Source organism: Gymnoscopelus braueri (assembly GCF_963280865.1).
Source record: "Gymnoscopelus braueri genome assembly, chromosome: 23".
Taxonomy (NCBI): domain Eukaryota; kingdom Metazoa; phylum Chordata; class Actinopteri; order Myctophiformes; family Myctophidae; genus Gymnoscopelus; species Gymnoscopelus braueri.
Window position 1 is genome coordinate 4,410,066 of NC_137625.1, and position 18,481 is coordinate 4,428,546.

Below are 18,481 nucleotides of genomic sequence, written 5' to 3' on the forward strand. Positions count from 1 at the left end.
TTCCTGAACGTAACCTCAGTAAAACTATGTCTAAACCTAACCTTATTCCTGAACGTAACCTCAGTAAAACTATGTCTAAACCTAACCTTATTCCTAAACGTAACCTCAGTAAAACTATGTCTAAACCTAACCTTATTCCTAAACGTAACCTCAGTAAAACTATGTCTAAACCTAACCTTATTCCTAAACGTAACCTCAGTAAAACTATGCCTAAACCTAACCTTATTCCTGAATGTAACCTCAGTAAAACTATGCCTAAACCTAACCTTATTCCTAAAGGTAACCTCACTAAAACTATGCCTAAACCTAACCTTATTCCTGAATGTAACCTCAGTAAAACTATGCCTAAACCTAACCTTATTCCTAAACGTAACCTCAGTAAAACTATGCCTAAACCTAACCTTATTCCTAAACGTAACCTCAGTAAAACTATGCCTAAACCTAACCTTATTCCTGAATGTAACCTCAGTAAAACTATGCCTAAACCTAACCTTATTCCTAAACATAACCTCAGTAAAACTATGCCTAAACCTAACCTTATTCCTGAATGTAACCTCAGTAAAACTATGCCTAAACCTAACCTTATTCCTAAACGTAACCTCAGTAAAACTATGCCTAAACCTAACCTTATTCCTAAACGTAACCTCAGTAAAACTATGCCTAAACCTAACCTTATTCCTAACTTTAACCTCAGTAAAATGAATACAAGAACCACTGGGTCGAGCGTTTCGGTTACCCACCTGACAGCACCAAATCCCTGTAGGAGGTTGTGTTGATCTTATGACCTTGAGCAGGACAAGAATAGGGATGTGTGTCTTTTCGTCTGTTGATTAAGGAGGATAAATTCAGATAAATGCCTTTGATCCTAGCGAAGATGCAATCTGTGAAGATTTGTTACTCGGAGGCTGCCACAGGTTGGCTAGTTTGTCATTCTGAGCTCGGTCTACAAGGCCAATCAGATTATTTAGAGTGACACCGGGCATGTGTACATAACTCACACAAATACACACGCATGACTGTCACGCATGCTTGCACACAAAGGAACAAATAAACAAACAGGCAGCCAGACAGTCACAGTCTAACAGGGGCGCACGCGCACGCGCACGCGCACGCGCACGCACGCACGCACCCACGCACACACACGCACACATGCACACACGCACGCACGCACACACACACACACACACAAAGGCAGATAGACACACAGGCAGATAGACAGATACAGTAGACAGACTGTGCGTGCGCGCGCGCACAAACACACACACACACACACACACACACACACACACCCAGTTCAATACCTAATATTAAAGAACGTAAGAGGCTTGCTAAGTCTCTATACTTGAACCTCCACTCAGTATGTTTGTGTCTACTGTGTGTGCGCGCGTACCCTAAAAATGGTATCATGTCACTTTGACATTAGGGGGAGTGTTTGTCGCCCAACTGGGTTTGGGATAGGGACAGTTTTTGTTTTACTCTTTTTTTTTTTACATTCTACACATACAAACATCTGTAGTGTTTAACCACTTGATGCTTATTGTCTTTATTCTGGGGCAGATAGTCTGTGAAAATAGCAGATGAAACACTGCGACGCGTTGAGAGCTTGTCGGTCTGCTATTTCCAGCAAAAGCTTTCCCCCACAAATAACAGAAAAATGAAACGACACTAGCATAGATCCCTGAGGGACACTACTCCTAGCTCTCTCTCTCTCTCTCTCTCTCTCTCTCTCTCTCTCTCTCTCTCTCTCTCTCTCTCTCTCTCTCTCTCTCTCTCTCTCCCCCTCTCTCTCTCTCTCTCTCTCTCTCTCTCCCTCTCTCCCTCATATATTCTGCATCCCGTTCTGCGTGGCTGCATTGATTCATAATGCAGCACATCTCATATATCTACACACTCATACCCCATCGTCTCCCAGTAGACTCTCTTCACACTGCTTATCTTTCACTGACAGTTAAAAAAAACTAAATCACCATTACACCACTGCACGATGCTGATGCTGAGTGCTAAGCAGGGAGGCCTTCCATTGGCTCCCATTTTTACACCGTCTTTGGGTTTGACCCGGCTGAGGAATCGAACTCCGACTTCCCAATCTCAGGGCGGACTCTAACCATGAGGCCATAATCACTTTAAATCGGGCATTTGTATTTCTGGCTTATTATTAGGTGCGAATGTAATAAACTAAAGGATAATTTCGCCCAACGTTTTTCGTACCTTTTTTATTATGTTATGATATCGACGAGTGGTACAGTTTTTAGCTGCGGGTCCGCCTATGGGACTTGCTCTCAATTGTGTATTTTAATAGCTGAGAGCTGAGCATAGTGAGAGAACACTATGCAACGTGATTGTCTTGAATGCACTCCACCGGAAGTCTCGCTTTAGAAAGACTGTGGTGCAGGGACAAAAGAAAAGGAAAAACACAAATTATACAATTATAATTTGTATTCATTTATGTATCTATTTATTTCATAAATCTGGTATATTTTTGAGAGGTTAACGTGGGGGTCTGGCTTCACTAATGGAGAGATGGAAGTGTAATCATGTAGGCCTACGATACACTTTAATGACACAGTCAAGAGTGAGGAAAATGAATTGAACTTGACCTTGCATTTGCAGTTGCCCACGTTAGCAGTGCACCCCATGGCTCGCTGAATCTTTCTTCATGCTATTTTGTTCCAAGATGACATAGTTAACTGAAAAGAGGACAAATGATGGCTTCAGCAGAAAGGATGGCAGTGCATTTTGGGTGAAAAGAAGCATGCAGCATGCGTCTCTGTACAAACACAGGGCTTGAGTTTTCTTTCTACCAATTTGGAAATGGATGAGTGTTAGGATGAGCTGGCTTGGTTGTGATCAGTGTTGCCAAGTCTGCTTATTAAAAGCGACTTTGGGCTTGTTTTTCTGTAAAGTTGCTTGTATTAAATATTGGTAGTTGCGGGTTGCAGTTTTTTTTGGACTTTGGACTGCTTATTTGGTCTTGCTTCCTAAATGTTGTTTAAACCAGTGGTTCTCAAACATTTTCATGTCATGGACCCCCAGATTAATATGCATTTGTCCACGCCCCCCCATTTGAAATTATAATTGGTGCCAGGGACCACCTGTCTGTCTGTCTGTCTGACTCGCCTCTCTCTCACCTCAGCACACGCCACACTGCACACAAATCCTCTGTGTTAATTTATAAATGTGAGATTGACTTATAGTGGACGCTCATATACGTATCTGTCTGTCTGTCTGTCTGTCTGTCTGTCTGTCTGTCTATCCTGTCGGCACCTCGGCGCACGCAGCACTAAAATCCTTTGTCTTCATTTATGCATTATAATAACTAATACCTTTACAAGGACAATCGGTGACGTGTACGGAAGCGTTTCCATATAAATCTGTATTAGCCTACTAGAGGTCTGTTTGTGGGGACGATGACCTGATAACCTATGGATATTACGGTAATTCCACCTCACAGCTACGCTGTTCATTTTATTACAGAATTAAAAAAAACAGTTTCACAAGTTTTGTAATAACTTGTGAAACCAGAAAAAAATGTCCATTCAAGGCGGAAAAAAACCTATAATATTTTCTCTGTCTATCACCCCCTTTTTGGTAAGCCCCCATCCCCAAAGTTCAATTTAATATCCCTGCTGTTGATCTGTGTTTAGTGGTGCTCGGGCACCGCACCTGATATATTCCCCAACTCTGCCCCCGGGTCCATACATTACCCTCCCTGTACCTCCAGGAATATGCCCATTTCTGCTATTTCTCCACCAGTGAACTGGTGTTCCGTGGCTCTTTGGGTGTGGACCGCCAGAGGAGAGAACCTCTGAACCTAACGGTCACAAGTCTTCCATATTTAATCTGTGCTGTGAGGCTCTGCGCTGATGACACTGCAAAAAACTGTGCAGGTGCAAGGTGACTGAAAGTCACGGTGAGCTGGAGAGCTAGCTGAGTTCTCATTACAGCCACAGTCTGGGTGTCCCGTGGTTTGACGTCATCTGTTTACTCACTGACCCAAAGACCCTCTGTTGGTTCAGTCAGGGACACTCACGTCATCATTAGAATTAACCATTTATTGCAACAAATGGAATACAGTTAAACTTGGCGTTAATGGCTCCGCTCTTTAAAATTTGACTAAGCAGCATGCTAAGCAAAACACTATGCAAAATACCCACAGGTTTACAAGAGCGCGCCCATAGCAAGACATTTAATCGGATTAACTTGAGTAATGCAAACTTGAATGCAGTTAACCTTAACACACGCTGCCAGCGTTTTTTTACCTGTTTTGACGATCTATGGAGCGCCGCAGAAGTCACAACGTGCACGCAGATGTAACCAAAAAGTGTCCGTGGGGTGGTGGAGCGTACCGTCAATCCACTGGAACAGTGGATTGATCGGCCATTTTAGAGCGATTGCGCGTTGAAAATGGCTGGTTTCCACCCAAAAATAATAATCAGAGCTAGAAGTGTTTTTCTCCAAATCCCATCATTGGAGCGGGACGGAAGTGACGTTTTTTGAGATGACATCACATCCGTTGATTCCTTCTATAGGAGAGTCGTGGGATCATTCCTAAGTTGCGTTCCACAAGAGCGCCCTCTTCTGGAATCCCCCCCCCCCCCAAAACGTTTTTTGAATCACGTAGATCTACGTGACTGGCGGTCAACGGTTGGATCTGAACGAACGTAGATCTACGTAGTTGGCGCCTTGGCGGTGAATGCGTTAAAGACGGACTCCACACAAATCATGTTTTTTGAGTGTTTAAATTTTTTTTTAAAGCTTATCTATGAAAATCAAAAACTGGCCTTGAGACCTGGAAGCAGGTGTGGGACGTGACACATGACTCAGGTATCATGTCACATCATCAGGGACAGGCCAGTCACGTCCTCTTCAAAGGCTTGAATATACATAGCGTGCCTCACGGTGGCTGCAATGCGTTGCATAATGTATCTGGCTATTCAGCCTCTGATTGGACAACAGACCCACCCATATGACAGGAAGCAAACCATGTAGTAAACCATGAAGTAAACAAAAGCACATGAAAGAATGTAGTTGGCAGATCGCTGTGTATAATTGAATGGTATCTAGATTCTGCCAAGCCATCTCGTTGTATAAATAACGGTTGCTCGCCCACGTACGTGTGTGTGTGTGTGTGTGTGTGTGTGTGTGTGTGTGTGTGTGTGTGTGTGTGTGTGTGTGTGTGTGTGTGTGTGTGTGTGTGTGTGTGTGTGTGTGTGTGTGTGTGTGTGTGTGTGTGTGTGTGTGTGTGTGTGTGTGTGTGTGTGTGCGCGTGTGTGCGCGTGCGTGTGTGCACGACTCGTTGTCGGCTGTGATTGTGTTGGAACACAGGCTCCAAGTGACTTTCCTTCTCTAGGCTCAGTCAATGGCCAATGTAACAACATGACGTGCACTGTTACTATTCTAGTAAAGCTTGCACAGAACACAACCTTTATCACTGCCTACATTGTAACATTATGGCAAAACAAGGTTACAATATTTACATTGCAATTCATTTATAACTTATTTATTATTATTATAATTTATTTATTTATGGACATGTTATTTCCAGGGATGTGGCATATTAGCATATTATGAGGGGTTGTTCTTACGCCTGTATACTGGCGTGGCATAGTGGCACAATTAATAGATCCTGGAATTCTAAGTGAGGGTACAGATAGGGCAAAGTTTGAGATCCCATAGAGTTAATTTAGGAACATTTTGGGGTTGGGGTAAATTATTAGCATGTCGTTTAATCGAACAGAGATTCGTTTTTCTGACAATTAAACCACCAGGGCCGGACTGTTTCACTGTTTCAGCCCAGCCCTGCACATGAACTCTGCAGCCGCACTGAGGCCCCTGCTGGAAAGCATCCCAGCCCAAACATTAACGTAACTAATAATTGGGCCGCGCGACCCGGAAATGACCGTAATAATCTGAAAACGGGAGCAAAAATATAAAAACAAATAATTTTTTTTTGTGGCCCAGCGGCCCACTGGCCCAGCGGCCCACCGGGCAAGTACGCCAAATGGCCAGTCCGCCGCTGTAAACCACACTTTGGATGTGTGAACTGCATCTTTAAAGCAATAAAACATTGGATTCAGTTTAGAGACATGCAACCATTGAATTTCAGTTTCCTTTAGAGCCATGCACACATGAATTTCAGTTTTAACATTCAGTTTGAGTAATGCTAGGTGGAGGCTGGGGTGGTGGAGGCAAGCTTTGCCAGAAGCAGCAGTGTGTGGCAGCCATTGAAAAGCAGATATCCAGTGTAGGAGGGAACCATATTTAAGCAGACCGCCTTGTTGAGGGAATGAGGTGTGATTGGTGTGTAGAAAAGCGTGGCTGATTGAAAGTAATCAGCAGACTGACAGCCGATTACAGCTGAGGCGTGTATAACTCGTGCCCTGCATGAACTAACGCTTATTTTTGTACAGATCTCAACGGGTCTGGGCCAGCCAACAGACTGACTCTAGCTCAGGGTCCCAGACATAGGATTGCGGCCCCCATTTTGGGTAGCAGACCTGTTTTCATGGGTCGTGTTTTCTACGATTAATTTCAGTTTGTGTTTATTTTTTATCTTTCAAAAATGTATTTGTGTTCATTGCATTTGTTTCCTTACGAGTTAAATGTAACTGAGTAGAAAACGTTGCACTTTTTGACAAAACATCTGTCAAACCAGTGGTGGAAAGTAACGAAGTACATTTACTTTTACTTTTGTATTTTACTCAAGTACATTTAGAATTCCGGACTTTTACTTGTAACAGAGTATTTCTATATTGCAGTGGTGGAAAGCAACTAAGTACATTTACTTAAGTACTGTACTTAAGTACAATGTTGAGGTATTTGTACTTTACTTGAGTATTTCCAATTTTCAATACTTTTACTTCTACTCCACTACATCTCAGAGGCAAATATTGTACTTTTACTCCACTACATTTATTTGAGAACTTTAATTATTATTATTTAGTACTTTTACTTGTGGTACTTTAAGTACATTTTGATGCCAATACTTTTGTACTCTTACTCAAGTAATTTTTGAATTCTGGACTTTTACTTGTAACAGAGTATTTTTATATTGCAGTATTGGTACTTTTACTTAAGTAAAGAATTTGAGTACTTTTTCCACCACTGCTATATTGCAGTATTGATACTTTTACTACTAAAAAAGTAAAGTAAAGTAAAAGTAAAAAATGTAGTACTTTTTCCACCACTGGTCAAAACATCCATCGGTGGTCTAGGTAGGAATCTCCAAAATCTGGATCTGCACCCAGACATCTGGCATCAGTCTGGTTCGAGTTCCAAAACAGCATCTTTCACTTTGTTCACATGCTTCCACCATCAGGGAGTAGAAATGCATCTTAACGACTGTTCATCTGGAGTCAAACTGCGATGTGGCTGCAGGGCCTGTGGAACTGTGGAATCCACAGGGTGCACCAAGGCATTTATGGAGACATACAACGCTGAAGGGGACCAGGAAAATATCGTTGATGTCAGGCAGAAACCTCCTATCTCCATGTTTTAACATTTCGTTTTTTTCCCCCCGTAAATTAACGCCCCCTCTTGGTCATACTACAGCGTCACACAAAAGCATCAAAAGTAGCAGATCTACAAGCTTGTAGATCTGCTACTTTTGCTATTTTTGAATTTGAATCCTGAAAAGTAACAGTTTTGGACGTATGAGGTTTCCACCCGACAGACACGAGATGCAACGTTGAGTCGTGTTGGATTTTCTGGGATGAACATTCACCCAACATAGCCGATCTACAAGCTTACAAGCTATTGGATATTTGGTGTAGAGTAGGGGTGTGCCGATACACTAATTTCACCAAACGATACGATACGATATTTGGCTCACAACTTCGATACGATTTCGATACGATACGATACGCACTTTTTTTTTTTTTTTTACGATTTTTTTTTCCCCAAAACGATACATATCGTCACGAAAATGTATCGCGATATATCGTGGGACGATATATCGGCACACCCCTAGTGTAGAGGCAAATAAAAAGGAGTTGACCTAGTATTGAGCCCGGTCAACTAAGTACTATATACTGTATAGACTTTGGAGGGGCTTCAAGGACAGCCATACCGGTTGTCTCTCCGTCCACCACTTTACTACAAGTTATCTCAAAATTGCTCTATGGATTGTCACACACACACACGCACACGCACACGCACACGCACACATATTGGCAATGTTTTTGCCAATATATGGCAAGTATATGCAGAATATATGCTGCCTATATGCCATATTCAGGTTCATATGTGGATATATAGGAAATATGTCTCATATATACTGTAGCTTATATATGTCCACATATATGCCACATATATGGATATATATATGTACATTATATGTAGAGACATACATGCAGGCGGCCATTTTCGAATATGTCACATATACTGTATGATAAACATATATGTTGCATTTATAAAAACATATATGTTAATATGTTTCCTTTGCCCCCCCTGCTGGCAGAGGCAAAAATTGCCTATGCACACACACACACACACACACACACATACACACACACACACGCACACGTGCGCATGCGCACGCGCACGCATACGCGCACGCTCTACACATTCATAGTCAGGACAGTCACATTTTATGTCACTTAACTGCAGTGCTGCAAAGTGTCAAGGACACATGCTCTCTCCAGCAGTTGCGTTTCGCTGTGCGTATGAAAAATCTCTGCAGCCCTATGAGTGCAGCCACGCCTCCATGCATCTTCATCTATTACTCGTCAGGGGGAAACTGTCATTTAGCACTATAGGCATAATGTACACTGCATTATTAACCACTTTCAACCGGGCGTCCCTTGGGCATGTCATTATAGGCAAACCATAAAAAATAAATGTGGGAAAATAGCAGATCTACAAGCTCACAACACATCACGACCGGCTGTTATTGCACGGTGCCGTCGTACGAGGAAGTAAACAAAAAAAATGGGTTTGGTTCATCCTCATTCTTGGTCTCCGTCGCTGTCCGTCCGAAACCATGTGTATCCATATTCCAAATGTGTATGTTTCTTCTTCTTCTTTTTTTTCCTGTAAATTTTGAATGCCCTTCTTTGTCATACTCCAGTGTCTCACAAAAATATTAACAAGAGCTTGTGACTAAATAACAATGACAGAGATATAACATCTGTAAAACACACCCAGGAAGCTCAAGGAGATTTGATTAAAAAGAGAATCTTGCAAGTTCAACCAATTACATCACGTCTCACAGCCAGCCTGGACCCATAGTGACTGGCATGCATGTGACGTGGTGCGCCATTAGTATGCAGAGAGAGAGAGAGAGAGAGAGAGAGAGAGAGAGAGGGAGAGAGAGAGAGAGAGAGGGAGAGGGAGAGGGGGAGAGGGAGAGGGAGAGGGAGAGAGAGAGATTTATAGACAGACAGACAGAGAGAGAGAGAGGAGGAGATTGTCAGCCGGTGTCCAAGAAGGCCCATCTCCACCTCGTCTGTCACACTGACACTCTATATTCTCACCTGGAAGAAAGAGAGAGAGAGAGAGAGAGAGAGAGCAGGGCGGGGAGCCAGTCAAAGCGTGTTAGAAAGAAAGAGGATAAGTGGAAGCTTGACGAATATGGATGAGAGGATGGAGGGATTTGATATTCAAGAACAAATGACAGGGAGAGGAGTAGTCATTCATTACAGTACAACAGAGGAGCTGTTTCACACACACACACACACACACACACACACACACACACACACACACACATACCTTATCATTAGTGCTGCATAAATCTACTGTACTGTCACCTGCTACTTTGAAATGTTTAAACGATAACAAAAATCGTAAACTGGTGAACCTTAAGCAAAATCTAAATCTATCGATTTAAACAGAAAATACTAGTAATCTCTCACATGATAACATGGGCATACTGTATGTAACTTTGTGATAGAGAGGTGGTTTACCCCCAACAGCCAGTGGTGTAAAGTAATGTACTCAAGTACAGTACTTATGTAACATTTTTTTTAATATTTTACATTTTCTATACTTTTACTTCTACTCCACTACATCTCAGAGGCAAATATTGTACTGTTTACTCCACTGCAATTATTTGGAAACTTCAGTTACTAGTCACTTTTTAGATTGTTTTTATTATTACAAAAGATACATTAACCATTTCAGCCCTACAGTATATATACTTTGGCTCTTTGAAAATAGCAGATCTACAAGCTCACAATGTGAGCAGATTAAAACACTCGACGGGGACATCTGGTGATGCTAGTGGAGGTGATTATAATCAGTTCAAGCCTGACTACTTCACAGCAAACATCAATACAGGGCTCTCACTTTGAACAAATGTATGCGACAAAACTTTGGCAAGAAAGCGTGACTAGGTTGATTGTCAAAATGATCTTCACGGATGTGCAGCCATCTATCTTTTGGAAAGATGAGGGGGATGAGAGGCTTATGGCTTATGTTGAACCAGGATACGAGATGTTGGGCCCCAAAATGGTAACTGCAAGAACTCACACGCTGCATTGGGAATATGCAAGTGATACTGTACTTCCACTCAGTATTTTTTCCACTATTGTTCCCCGCGCCATTTTCAAAAATAGCGAATATAGCAGATCTACAGTTCCAGCTCACAACCTATCTTAATGTGACATGCTGTGAGCTTGTAGCTATTTTCCCATCATGTTTTTTATTTTAAATAAAAAAAATTGGGCATGACAAAAGCGTGCCCATAATAGGGACGCCAGGTTGAAGTGGTTAAAATATATATATTTTTACGGTATAGGATTTGCATCTGTATGGGGAAATTATTTCGCCCAAAGTGCTGATATATTATATATTGTATATTATTACTGTCAGGCAGAAACCTCATCTCCATATTCTAACTTTTTGTGTTTTTTTGTAAATTACCGCCCCACTTGATCCTACTGCAGTGTCACACAAAAGCATCAAAAGTAGCAGATCTACAAGCATGATAGAGCTTGCAGATCTGAACTTTTGATGCTTTTTTTAACAGTTTTGGACATCAGGTTTCCACTCGACGTAGACAATATATATTGCAGTAATAATGGGTGGCTTTCACAAATTCCCAAGGCACACAGGTTGACTTGTCTATGTGCCTCCATGCCATTAGTCGTTGTTCCCAAGTACCATTGGTCCGATGGCGCGCATTATACATGAACCAAGCGTAACCCTATCCTCACACTAACCTAACATTCTTCGGACCATTGGGATGTTGGAAGCCCCCCATTTGTAATGTCTCACCAGTGAACCTCGAAGCAATATGATGTGAGCTTGTATTACGGCTATTTTAGCTCCCCTTCATAAGGGAAGAAGAAGAAGGGGGGCCAAGAGGAAGAGGAGGAGAAAGTTCAATAAAAAACAAACACATTTACTACATATTTACACATAATGAAGCGTAGCGGTAGTTCGTGCAAGACGCGGAAGTCGCATAATGCCTCAGCTGTAATCAGCTGTCAGTCTGCTGATTGCTTTCAATCAGCCACACTTTCCTACATACCAATCACACCTCATTCCCTCAACAAAACTATAAATAATATAAATATGGCTCCCTGCTTCACTGGATCTTTGCTTCTCAATTGCTGCCACTCTGCTGCTGCTGCTGCTGCTGCTGCTGCTGATGGTAAAAGCTTGCCTCCACCACCCCAGCCTCCACCTTATAGTTCAGAGTTCCCTGATTCCCAAAAATCAGCGTTCCCTGATTTTGCTTAGCATGCTGCTTGGCAAAATTTAGGGAACATCTCAAAGAGCGGAGCCATTAACGGCAAGTTTCACTGTATTCCATTTGTTGCAACAAATGGTTAAACCTACTTTGACCTGAGTGTTCCTTTCTGAAGAAGTACTGTATGTGTAAATATGTAGATAATTTTTGATATATATTATGTCATAAGACGGGCATTACTTTATGAAAAAAATAAAAAAATCCAGTCCGCTTAGCCTTTTAGAGTAGGCCTAATTCTTCACATATCAATGCTGTAAGTGAAATACTTTCAATCTGCTCCTGAAAGGTGCAGTTTTTGTGTCTCTGATACAGGCAGGTCTATTTTCTGCTCAGAACCTGTTTAGCGAGTGACAAGTCGAAGAGCTTTTTTTTCACCATTCATAATTCATACAAACTCCATTTTAGAAGGTGGTGCGCATGAGACTTTATGCCAGCAAATATACTCTTCTAACGTTAAGGGAATGTGAACCTTCCAAGCATTGCACTGAAGTTCTCTGTCGCCACGACTGATTTCAGTCATTTTGGATTCCGTATATAGCCAGCATGTTGATCGTGCACCGAAAGTAGCCGATCTACAAGCTCACAACACGTCGCAGCGCGACGTGTTGTGGGCTTGTGGATTGTCTATTTTCGGCTATTCGTTATTTTAAGATTAAAGAGTATTTGAAGTGTTCAAATTAGCGATAGAATACATGATCAGAAGCATCTTCCATAAAACCCTAATGTTAGCCCTAAAAATGTCATAAAGGCAAAAGGTTAAAGCCTCAATCTGTAATTTCTGTGTAGAAAAACACGAACATAGGTTTAGAACGATTTACCTAAACATCATAACTTATGCTAAGTGTGTAGGAAGAAAAAAACGTTCACGCTGTGTCACAATTCACAGATTAGGACTTGGGCCTGACAAAAGGTTTCAGTGCGGTGTTGCCACGTCTGCTTATTAAAAGTGACTTTGGGCTTGTTTTTCTGTAAAGTATAGCTTGTAAATATTGGTGGTTGGCCGACATGAAAAAGCATTTTCATGTCAAGGACCCCCAAATGAATAGGTATTATTATACCCCCATCTGGTATTATTTTGTGCCCCCGTACCAGATTTGCACTTTTCTTTCAAGATTTTTTTTAATTTAAATCACAGATCAACAAGCTCGCAACACGTTGTGAGCTTGTAGATCGGCTTTTTTCAAATAGCCCATGTGTATTAGGTTTAAAGTGCTCATGTGGCCTTTGCCGCTTCTTGGGCTTGTTTTCAAAGACCTGGGTGCTTATCTCTCTCGCATAATCTGGCAACTCTTTTTCAGTCATGAGATTTTATTTTCTTATTCCATGAGAGGAACCACATACAGTATAAAGACTGTTACATAACCAATGTGGGGAATGTGCACATACACAACACACAGAGACGTAGCCGCACACACACGCGCGCGCGCACGCACGCACGCACGTACGTGCACACGCGCATGCAGAAGACAGACATAACTGATGGTTGTGCATTGCATTGAGCAGACTCACTGCATTTCCTTTCAGACTATCAGTCTCTCTCTCTCTCTCTCTCTCTCTGTCAGTTTTCTTCCCCCGTTGCTTTTCTCTTGTCTCTGCAGTTTTGGGCATTAAATAGATTTATTCATGATGCATCTTCACTGACCTTACCTTACTGTACGTCGCTGTTTTTGGAGGAAAAGTCACTGCTAGCCGTGGAAGCTTGGATACCCAGCTCCACTCCGACCTGACCAATTCCTTTTCAGGCTGTATATATACTAGAGACTACTGTGTACTAAACCAGGGGTCCGGGACCCCTAGGGGTCCACAGAGATACTGCAGGGGGGCTACCAAATCTTTGTGTGATAGGGACTATATTTTTTTACATTTTTACATTAACCACTTGAACCATCACATCCCTATTCTGGGGGGGGGGGGGGGGACTTTAGCCGAAAATAGCAGATCTACAAGCTCACAACGCGTCTGTGGATCGGCTATTTTCACAGAGCAGACCAAGTAACGAGCCAAAGGTGAAGTTTAGAAAGTATTGAGGGTTTAAGGCGTTAAATGTCTGAAAATACACATTTAACATGAACCCAATATGTAGTGGGGGGTCTCTGCTTCATCTCTGTCTCAGCTTAGGGGTCCTTGGGCTGCAAAATGTTGAAGACCCCTGTGAACTAAAGTGTCAACGTCCTGGACTGTTCATACTGTATACTACGGAACCTCAATGTCGCACACTGTTCAGACTGTATAGTACAGACCCTCAGTGGTTTGGCTTAGCCATATCACCACCTCCAATAATAAGGGAGAAAACTAGTTTTGTACTATTTTTGATCTTAATAATATTATTAGAGACCACAGTCAAAACAGTTGTCAAGGAAGAGAGAATACAGTCAATCTGGATCCTGGATTACATTCACAGTATCACTGTGTATAGAAGATGAGAGAAGAATCAATGCCAGAATGTTTAGAGATAAACAAAGACAGGATTTGGCTGTATCTTTTCATTTACATATAATTGTATTTCAGCTTCCATGGATATGCGGACCCTTGAGAAGTCTTAATTACAGCAGGAAACCACGAGCTTCAAAGCTTTTTGAGCCGTTTCCCCGTGTGCATCAGCAGAGAACAGCCAAATGAAGGGATTTGCAAATTATTTACAAAATGCTACCAAAATGAAAAGAATCTTTGAGGCAAATCAATGAACATGAAAAGGCTGATAGCGATGCCTGAGGATGTATCCTTCACATCCTCCTCTCTGATTCCACTAGTGCAGTATAGGCTTTGATACCAAAATTAGGTTATAAGAAGAAATTGAATTTGTTTGTATCTCCCTCCCTGTTTCTCTCTCTGTCTCTCCTTCGCTCTCTTTCTCTTCCCCCTCTGACACGGTCGAGGCAGATGGTCGCCCGCCGTAAAGCCTGGGTCTGCCTGAAGTCTCTTCCAGTTAAGGGGGAGTTTTTTGTTGCCTCTGTCGCAAAAATTCCTTACTCAGGGTGGGACAATGTCGGCTCTCTGCACTACATGTGAAGTGTCTTTAGACAACTTGTTGTGATTTGACACTTAAATAAAATTTAATTTAATTGAACCAAATCCAGAATGTGCCGAATACCCATGCAAATAAGCGATGTCCGGTTCTGTTTATCGGTTCCTAAGCGCACTAATAACCAAACAAAGACCACATATATCTGAAACGAGCTATATTAGCTACATACTATACGTAGCTATCTGCCTGTCGGTGGCTACATCACGCATCAGCACAAACGGACACCGGCGTCCATCTGCCATTGTCGTGGAATTCTGGATTAATCAGTAATTGATGAGGCAATAGGAGTCGGAGACAATATTCTAGGTGGTGATGGTTATGCTTTACTGTACATGATATCATGGGGGGAAGTACAATAACACCCAGTTCGGTGGTACGGTAGTTCTGCCCAACGAGCACAGGGCTCAGACCATAGTTATACTCTAGCTGCTACCAGGACAAGCTGAACCATAACAAATAGGCTGTAACTTAGCTATCAGGCCTAGCTGAGACATCTTGGCTGCTACAGGCTGCCAAATATCATGTCATATCATAATGTATTATATAAGTACTATAAGTGATGGTAAAATATAAAGGTTAGATATAAACAACCATAATAACGATGTAGTATCATGTATAATTATTCTACACCATGTAGTGACCGTGTAGCATGCATGGCTGATTCTACAGTGTCACTGTTGCCTGGCCCCCCAGAAATGCAGCTTGAAGCGTTTTTTTTTAGAGCCGCGGTATCGCTGCGCGTTGCAGCATTCTTGAGAACTGCTCACCCGATCGACTTACTCCACACTGCACTCCCTTGGGTCCTCAGCACTACACCTGCAAAGAGTGGAGTAAATGGGATTAATGGTTCTTGACATAGGCAGAGGACAGACAGACTTGCAGAGATGAATTTGTATGAGATTCCTGAAATGTATAGATGCTGTAGATCAGGCGTGGGCAGCATTTCTTTCCCCAGAGGAACCATACTCTGACCATACTCCCTTGAACAGCCACACATTGGACAATTGAATTGAAACACATAGTGCTGAATTATGTTAAAACTGCGTTAATCTGTTAGACATGATAGATTGCTTCACAGGGTCAATTGTTTTTTTATTTCTTGTACAGCTGTTCTGTATCACTTACATTATTGCACATATTGCATCATGTTATAAATATGGACTCAAGGCAGACTGTTTCACTGATACATAGAAACATTACTAATAATTAAGTGGAGTTGAGTTAAATTAATTCCCATAATGTAACATAATTCTGCTCAAAGGGCCGGGTCTGGCCCTCGCGTTGTATGTTGCCAATGTGTGCTGTAGAGAGAGTGTTGTCCATGTCTCATGTTGGTCATTCTTGTTGGAACACTGCATGTTGGAACACTAGCCAAGAGGGATATTGCACTAGGACACAACTTTTTCCACACAAAGCCTTACTCGACCCAAAAAGAGATAAGCCTCCTCGACAGCCCCCTTCATTGGTCCATTTAACAAACACATGAGGCATTCTCATAATGCTTGCTCTACATCATGAAACATGCTTCAGTTTATTTTTTCCCGTCATCTGCCCTTTGGCCTTTGAATTTTGTTGGATAATGTTATGTGCTTCACTCAATGGCACTGAGAACGGGTCACAACCAGTCTGAGATGCTGATACCCGGATGTGTATCACTGGGAATGAACAGTAATGATGAAGCTCAAGGTTACAGCAGTATACAGAGAGAGAACACACACAGAGTGATAAAACCCCTTGAGATGAACCATCTTGTTTCCAAGGGATCCTCAACCACTTAAACCCTTTATATTGTGTGTGTGTGTGTGTGTGTGTGTGTGTGTGTGTGTGTGTGTGTGTGTGCGTGTGCGTGCGTGTGTCCGCGTGTGTCCATGTTCTTTTGTGTCCGGAGCTAATCTCTCAAACCACTGGACGATTGAGCGCCACATTTCTCGTGCACAGTGGTCAAAGAAGTACCTTCACAATTTTTTTTTCATATGCTTTACACTTACAACTCTCATTTTATAATGGAAGTCAACATCGTTCCCATGTGGATCCTGTGATTCACATGTTTTTTTTGTTGTTGTTTTTTTACTTCATCACCAAGATACAGCACTGACGAAAATCCTTTGACCGAAACATTTGCTACTTTTTTTGCAGCTTTCACTTTGAGCACAGACCACTTGATGAGCATGTTGAAATAAAATACAAATATTTTCTTAGTCTCTGTCTAAGGAGTCTTCCTTGAAAGTTTTTGAAGTAGTAGAAGTATTTTTCTGTCAGTTTTACTTCATCACCAAGTCAATAAATTAGTTGAGCATCAAGTCAGAGACCCAAATATTCTTCCACTTTATCGAGTGGAGTCCCATCTAAGAAATGTACCAACCAATAATTGGTTACAAGCAAGTGATGTATTGTTGCCAAGCAATTGGCTTCGCACTCCCAGAGGATGGAGAAATCTAAATTCAATGTAGCAGCTGGAACAGTTGAGACAACCAGCACTAACAAACTGCTTTGAAAACAAAATCCTGATACCTTCCCAGTATGAAGAGCCGCTGTAAAGTCTTTGTCAATTGCATTGCAATTAGAGTTGTTCCGATACCGATACCAGTATCGGAAAAGCTGCCTATACTGTCTAAAATGCTGGTATCGGTATCAGTGAATGTCAGTCTATGCCAATCCGATGTGTAATTGTAAATGACATCGTGTGATAAACCCAATTCATCACATGATGTCATTTACAATTACAATAATATCAATTATTTTGTATTTTGAATGCTTCACTACTGTTTTACACTACTGTACTATTTACATTATTATTTAGCTAACTTGTAGCTGCACTTTAACAATAATTAATGGGATCTTTATTTATTCCTAGATTCTAGATGTGTAGGTTCCCCAAATTTCCTGGACCCCCATAACTCTGAGAGTGTACAAATGGACCCCGTAAGTACACTCACTTCCATTTGTACACTCTCGGAGTTACAGACCTGTAAGGGTCCATTTGGAACCTCCTCAAGGAATCCAGCCTGGACCCCACTGTCCTAGGTACCCCCTTCCAGTCAAACGTTTGACGTAGTGGTCACATTTGTCCCAAGATGTCACCATAGCCCGTTTCATTAGGGGAATGAGAGTGTGTCGGTACAGCAGTTAAACATTGTTTATTTGACAAGTCCTCGGTTTCAACAAATAACTACATTCTAGATAGAATACTAATTGATGTTATGCCATTGTTTTGGTCGCTGTCCGCCATGTAAATGTTGGTGTGTTGTTGTTGTTGTTGTTGTTGTGACTACTGCATTGCATTGTGGGAGAATCATACCAACATAGTGTGTAGTACGCCTGGAATGTCTTCATTTTAGGGATAAGGCCACTTGACCTTTAGTGTTGTACATTTTTCAAGGACACATTTGCCATATACCAGTGCAGGAAGGCCATCAATTTAAACAATGATGTTAAGGTCCATAGAAATAATACATTTGATTTAATTCACAGTCTAAGTATCAGTGAAATAAATGAATAAAATGCTGTTTGTTTTAAAAGTTAAAAGCTCACACACGATCAGCCCTGGACTAGTCAGAGTCACTGGATTCACTTGAAGATGAGGAGTTAGGAATTCGGAATCTCAACAAAAGACAGTGATGTCTGAAATAAAACCTCACAAAACAGTGAACAGCTGAGGCAGTGCCGGTGGGGCATCACGGCTTAATTCATGATGTTTTTTTTTGTGTTTTTGGTGGGGTGGGGGGGGCGCAATTCCTGCTCTGGTGTGAACAGTATTGCAT

At 41.8% G+C, this 18,481-nt stretch overlaps 1 protein-coding gene across 1 annotated transcript in view; it reads left to right on the forward strand.

Moving 5' to 3' along the window:
- Positions 1-18,481, forward strand: part of iqsec3a (IQ motif and Sec7 domain ArfGEF 3a) — a gene marked incomplete at both ends in the record, with an annotated part of 182,305 nt that overhangs the window by 66,515 nt on the left and 97,309 nt on the right. The window lies entirely within an intron of this gene.